This window comes from Arachis hypogaea, chromosome 9 (assembly GCF_003086295.3).
Source record: "Arachis hypogaea cultivar Tifrunner chromosome 9, arahy.Tifrunner.gnm2.J5K5, whole genome shotgun sequence".
Lineage (NCBI taxonomy): Eukaryota > Viridiplantae > Streptophyta > Magnoliopsida > Fabales > Fabaceae > Arachis > Arachis hypogaea.
Genome location: NC_092044.1, coordinates 65,826,533 through 65,832,876, shown reverse-complemented (window position 1 = coordinate 65,832,876; position 6,344 = coordinate 65,826,533). Strand labels below are relative to the sequence as shown.

At 36.8% G+C, this 6,344-nt stretch overlaps 1 non-coding gene across 1 annotated transcript; it reads right to left on the bottom strand.

Moving 5' to 3' along the window:
* Window positions 1-5,889: 5,889 nt before the first annotated feature.
* On the bottom strand, window positions 5,890-5,993 carry LOC112714182 (small nucleolar RNA R71). The gene has a single exon (XR_003159138.1). It is a non-coding gene; the product is annotated as a small nucleolar RNA R71 (small nucleolar RNA).
* Between the last annotated feature and the right edge of the window lie 351 nt (window positions 5,994-6,344).

Here is a 6,344-nt window from a genome sequence, read left to right as displayed (position 1 = left end):
ATAGTCCATACTTTATTCGAGAATTGACTACGTAAACTGGCGCTCAACGCCAGTTCCATGTTGTTGTCTGGAGTAAAACGCCAGAAACACGTCACGACCTGGAGTTGAACGCCCAAAACACGTTACAACTTGGCGTTCAACTCCAAAAGAAGCCTCAGCTCGTGGATAGATCAAGCTCAGCCCAAACACACACCAAGTGGGCCCGGGAAGTGGATTTATGCATCAATTACTTACTCATGTAAACTCTAGTAGCTAGTCTAGTATAAATAGGACAATTTACTATTGTATTAGACATCTTTGGTCTCAGTTTTATTTTATTCTTCATCTGAGGAGACTATTGATCACATTTTGGGGGGGCTGGCCATTTGGCCATGCCTGAACCTTTCACTTATGTATTTTCAACGGTGGAGTTTCTACACACCATAGATTAAGGGTGTGGAGCTCTGCTGTACCTCAGGTTTCAATGCAATTACTATTATTTTCTATCCAATTCGAATTATTCCTATTCTAAGATATTCGTTGCACTTCAACTTGATGAATTTGATGATCCGTGACACTCATCATCATTCTCACCTATGAACGCGCGTGTCTGACAACCACATTCATTCTACCTTAGACCGGGCGCATATCTCTTGGATTCCTTAATCAGAATCTTCGTGGTATAAGCTAGAATTGATGGCGACATTCATGGGAATCCGGAAGGTCTAACCTTGTCTGTGGTATTCCGAGTAGGATTCTGGAATTGAATGACTGTGACGAGCTTCAAACTCCTGAAGGCTGGGCGTTAGTGACAGACGCAAAAGAATCAAAGGATTCTACTCCAACCTGATTGAGAACCGACAGATGATTAGCCGTGCTGTGACAGAGCATTTGGACCTTTTTCACTGAGAGGATGGGATGTAGCCATTGACAACGGTGATGCCCTACATACAGCTTGCCATAGAAGGGAGTGATAAAATTGGATAAAAGCAGTAGGAAAGTAGAGATTCAGGAGGAGCACAGCATCTCCATACGCCTATCTGAAATCCCCATCATTGGATTACATGAGTAACTTTATCTTTATTTTATGTTTATTATTTATTAATTTTCAAAAATCCATAATCAATTACTATCCGCCTGACTGAGATTTACAAGTTGACCATAGCTTGCTTCAAACCAACATTCTCTGTGGAATCGACCTTTACTCACGTAAGGTTTATTACTTGGACGACCCAGTACACTTGCTGGTTAGTTGAACGGAGTTGTGACCACACATAGTAAAGAGCTATTATCTCGAATTAAATTTCATACAAGTACAAAGAGTACGAATCACAATTTCGTCCACCAGTGACAAAGGTGAGTGTCACTAACGTTGGCCCATCATTCATTGCTCCACGTTACCATTCATGTTAGTGGTCTTAACGTGACCACTAACGTAGGCAATCTTGGCCTTCCCCAGCATTAGTGACAAAGGTAAGTGTCACTAACGTTGGCCTATCTCTTCTTATTCCACGTTAGAGTTCACGTTAATTGGAATAACGTGACTCGTAACGTAGCTATGTATGGCCCTTTGGAACGTTAGTGGTGTTTACTTTTACCACTAACGTTGGAGCTTTCCTTTCCTTCCACGTTAGTTTCCACGCTAATTAACTAACGTGGCAACTAACGTGGGTTATGATGGCTTTCGAAGGCGTTATTGATGATAACTTTTCCACTAACGCTGCAAGCTTGCTCTCATTCCACGTTAGTGGTCACGTTAGTGAGACTAACATGGCGGCTAAAATGGCTCTTCTTTGCTTCCTTTGTCCTGAAATCAAACAAAAAGGGTGCATCAATGCTCTGTTCCAAGTCATGAGATCATGCATCGTCCATTTTATCTTTCAATTCATGCATAATTCTCATGAAATCATGTAAAATTCACAATATTTGCTTAAATCAAGATGTAAGTGTATTTTTACCCAAAACTTGCTTATCTACTAAGAAAATGCATGAAACTACCCTAAAATAGTAAAGAAAAGGTCAGTGAAACTGGCCAAGATGCCCTGGCATTGATGAGCGGATAATTTATACGCTTTTTGGCATTGTTTTTAGGTAGTTTTTAGTAAGTTTGAGCTACTTTTAGGGATGTTTTCATTAGTTTTTATGTTAAATTCACATTTCTGGACTTTACTATGAGTTTGTGTGTTTTTCTGTAATTTCAGGTAAATTCTGGCTGAAATTGAGGGACTTGACAAAAGGACTGCTGATGCTGTTGGAATCTGACCTCCCTTCACTCGAAATAGATTTTCTGGAGTTACAGAACTCCAATTGGCGCGCTCTCAACGGCGTTGGAAAGTAGACATCCAGAGCTTTCCAGCAATATATAATAGTCCATACTTTATTCGGAATTTGATGACGTAACTTGGTGTTGAACGCCAAGTTCATGCTGCTGTCTGGAGTTAAACGCCAGAAAAACGTCATGATCCGGAGTTGAACGCCCAAAACACGTCATAACTCGGAGTTCAACTCCAAGAGAAGCCTCAGCTCGTGGATTGATCAAGCTCAGCCCAAACATACACCAAGTGGGCCCCGGAAGTGGATTTATACATCAATTACTTACTCATGTAAACCCTAGTAGCTAGTATAGTATATATAGGACATTTAACTATTGTATTAGACATCTTTTGATCACTTTAGATCTTAGGATCATATCTTGGGACGATTAGTTCTCAGATCAGGGGGCTGGCCATTCGGCCATGCCTGAACCTTTTACTTGTGTATTTTCAACGGTGGAGTTTCTGCACACCATAGATTAAGGGTGTGGAGCTCTGCTGTACCTCAAGTATTAATGCAATTCTATTCTCTTTTATTCAAATCTCTCTTATTCTTATTCCAAGATATTCATTCGTACCCAAGAACATGATGAATGTGATGATAAGTAACCCTCATTATCATTCTCACTTATGAACGCACGTGATTGACAACCACTTCTGTTCTACCTGCAACAGAGCTTGAATGTGTATCTCTTAGATTCCCCAACAGAATCTTCGTGGTATAAGCTAGATAGATGGCGGCATTTATGAGGATCCGGAAAGTCTCACCTTGTCTGTGGTATTCCGAGTAGGATCCTGGGAATCCGGAAAGTCTAACCTTGTCTGTGGTATTCCGAGTAGGATTCCGGTAATGAATGACTGTGACGTGCTTCAGACTCGCAAGTGCTGGGCGTTAGTGACAGACGCAAAAGAATCAAGGGATTCTATTCTAGTAGGAGCGGGAACCAACCAGTGATTAGCCGTGCTGTGACAGAGCGCGCGAGCATAGTTTTCACTGCGAGGATGGGATGTAGCCATCAACCATGGGTGATGCCTCCAGACGATTAGCCATGCGAGTGACAGCCGCAGAGGATCATTTTTCCGAGAGGATTGAAAGTAGCCACCGCTGATGGTGAACCCCTATACACAGCTTGCCATGGAAAGGAGTAAGAAGGATTGAGTTGAAGAAGTGGGAAAGCAGGAGTTCTTGAGCCATGCAGTATCTCCATTCGCTTATCTGAAATTCCCACCAATGAGTCTGCATAAGTATTCTATCCCTTTTTATTTTCTGTTTATTATTTATTTTAGAAAATCCATAATTTTATCTGCCTAACTGAGACTTACAAGGTGACCATAGCTTGCTTCATACCAACAATCTCTGTGGGATCGACCCTTAGTCACGTAAGGTTTATTACTTGGACGACCCAGTACACTTGCTGGTTAGTTGAACGGAGTTGTGAATTCAACTGGTGCCACAATAATGATTTCATACAAGTACAAAAGAATATGGATCACAATTTCGTCCACTAAGTTTTTGGCGCCGTTGCTGGGGATTGTTCGAGTATGGACAACTGACAGTTCATCTTGTTGCTCAGATTAGGTAATTTTCTTTTCAAAAATCTTTTTCAAAATTTTTCTTTTCTTTTTCGTTTTTCTAATTATGTTTTTCGAAAAAAATAAAATAAAAATACAAAAAAATTAGAAAATCATAAAAATCAAAAATATTTTGTGTTTCTTGTTTGAGTCTTGTGTTAATTTTTAAGTTTGGTGTCAATTGCATGCTTTTAAAATTTTTCTTGCATTTTTTCGAAAATCTCATGCATTCATAGTGTTCTTCATGATCTTCAAGTTGTTCTTGATAAGTCTTCTTGTTTGATCTTGATGTTTTCTTGTTTTGTATCTTTTCTTGTTTTTCATGTGCATCTTTACATTCATATTTTCCAAGCATTAAAAATTTTTAAGTTTGGTGTCTTGCATGTTTTATTTGCATCAAAAAATTTTTCAAAATTATGTTCTTGATGTTCATCATGATCTTCAAATTGTTCTTGGTGTTCATCTTGACATTCATAGCATTCTTGCATGCATTCATTGTTTTAATCTAAAAATTTCATGCATTGAGTATTTTTGTTGTTTTTCTCTCTCATGATTAAAAATTCAAAAATTAAAAAATATCTTTTCCTTATTATCCTCCAAATTTTCGAAATTTTGGGTTGACTTGATCAAAAATTTTTAAAATTAAGTTGTTTCTTACAAGTCAAGTCAAAATTTCAAATTTTAAAAATCTTATCTTTTCAAAATCTTTTTCAAAAATTATATCTTTTTCATTTTTTTAATTTTTCGAAAAATTCAAAAATTTTTTTAAAATTATTTTCAAAATCTTTTTCTTATCTTTAAATCAAAGTTTCAAAAATTAGCTAACAATTAATGTGATTGATTCAAAAATTTGAAATTTGTTACTTTCTTGTTAAGAAAGGTTGAATCTTTAAGTTCTAGAATCTTATCTTGTAGTTTCTTGTTAGTTAAGTAATTTTAAAAATTAAATCTTTTTCAAAATATCTTTTTCTTAAAAATCTTATCTTTTTATCTTATCTTTTTATTTTATCTTTTTCAAAATTTGATTTCAAAATATCTTATCTAACCTCCTATCTTCTTATCTTTTTAAATTTTAATTTCAAAATCTTTTTCAATCAACTAACTAACTTTTTGTTTGTTTCTTATCTTTTTCAAAACCAACTAACTTCCTATCCATCTCTAATTTTCGAAAATACATCCCTCTTTTTCAAAAATTCTTTTTAATTAACTAATTGTTTCAAGTTTTAATTTTAAATGCATCTTTAATTTTTGAAAATTACTAACTCCTTTTTCAAAAATTATTTTCAAAATTTCCCCTCTCTTTTCTCCTTCTATTTAATTATTTAATTACTAACACTTCTCTTCACTTCTCTTCACTTCTCTTCATCCAAAAAATCCGAATCCATCCTTCTTCATTCTTCTACCTCCTTCTTCTTCTACTAACATAAAGGAATCTCTATACTGTGACATAGAGGATTCCTCTTTCTTTTCTTGTTTTCTTCTCTTTCATATGAGCAGGAACAGGGAAAAAGGCACTCTTGTTGAAATTGATCCAGAACCTGAAAGGACTCTGAAGAGAAAATTAAGAGAAGCTAAATTACAACAATCCAGAAATAACCTTTCAGAAATTTTCGAACAAGAGAAGGAGATGGCAGCCGAAAATAATAATAATAATGCAAGGAGAATGCTTTGTGATTTTACAAAACCAACGTCCAAATTTGATGGAAGAAGCATCTCCATTCCTGCCATTGGAGCCAATAACTTTGAGCTTAAGCCTCAACTAGTTGCTTTAATGCAACAAAACTGCAAGTTTTATGGACTTCCATCTGAAGATCCTTATCAGTTTTTAACTGAGTTCTTGCAGATCTGTGAGACTGTAAAGACGAATGGAGTTGATCCTGAAGTCTACAGACTCATGCTCTTCCCTTTTGCTGTAAGAGACAGAGCTAGAATATGGTTGGATTCACAACCTAAGGATAGCTTGGACTCCTGGGATAAGCTGGTCACTGCCTTCTTAGATAAATTCTTTCCTCCTCAAAAGTTGAGCAAGCTGAGAGTGGATGTTCAAACCTTCAAACAAAAAGATGGTGAATCCCTCTATGAAGCTTGGGAAAGATACAAGCAGTTGACCAAAAGATGTCCATCTGACATGTTTTCAGAATGGACCCTATTAGATATATTCTATTATGGTCTCTCTGAATTTTCGAAAATGTCATTGGACCATTCTGCAGGTGGATCTATTCACCTGAAGAAAACGCCTGAAGAGGCTCAAGAACTCATTGACATGGTTGCAAACAACCAGTTCATGTATACCTCTGAGAGGAATTCCGTGAATAATGGGATACCTCAGAAGAAAGGAGTTCTTGAAATTGATGCTCTGAATGCCATATTGGCTCAGAACAAAGTGTTGACTCAACAGGTCAACATGATCTCTCAAAATCTGAATGGATTGCAACATGCATCCAACAGTACTAGAGAGGCAGCTTCTGAAGAAGCTTATGA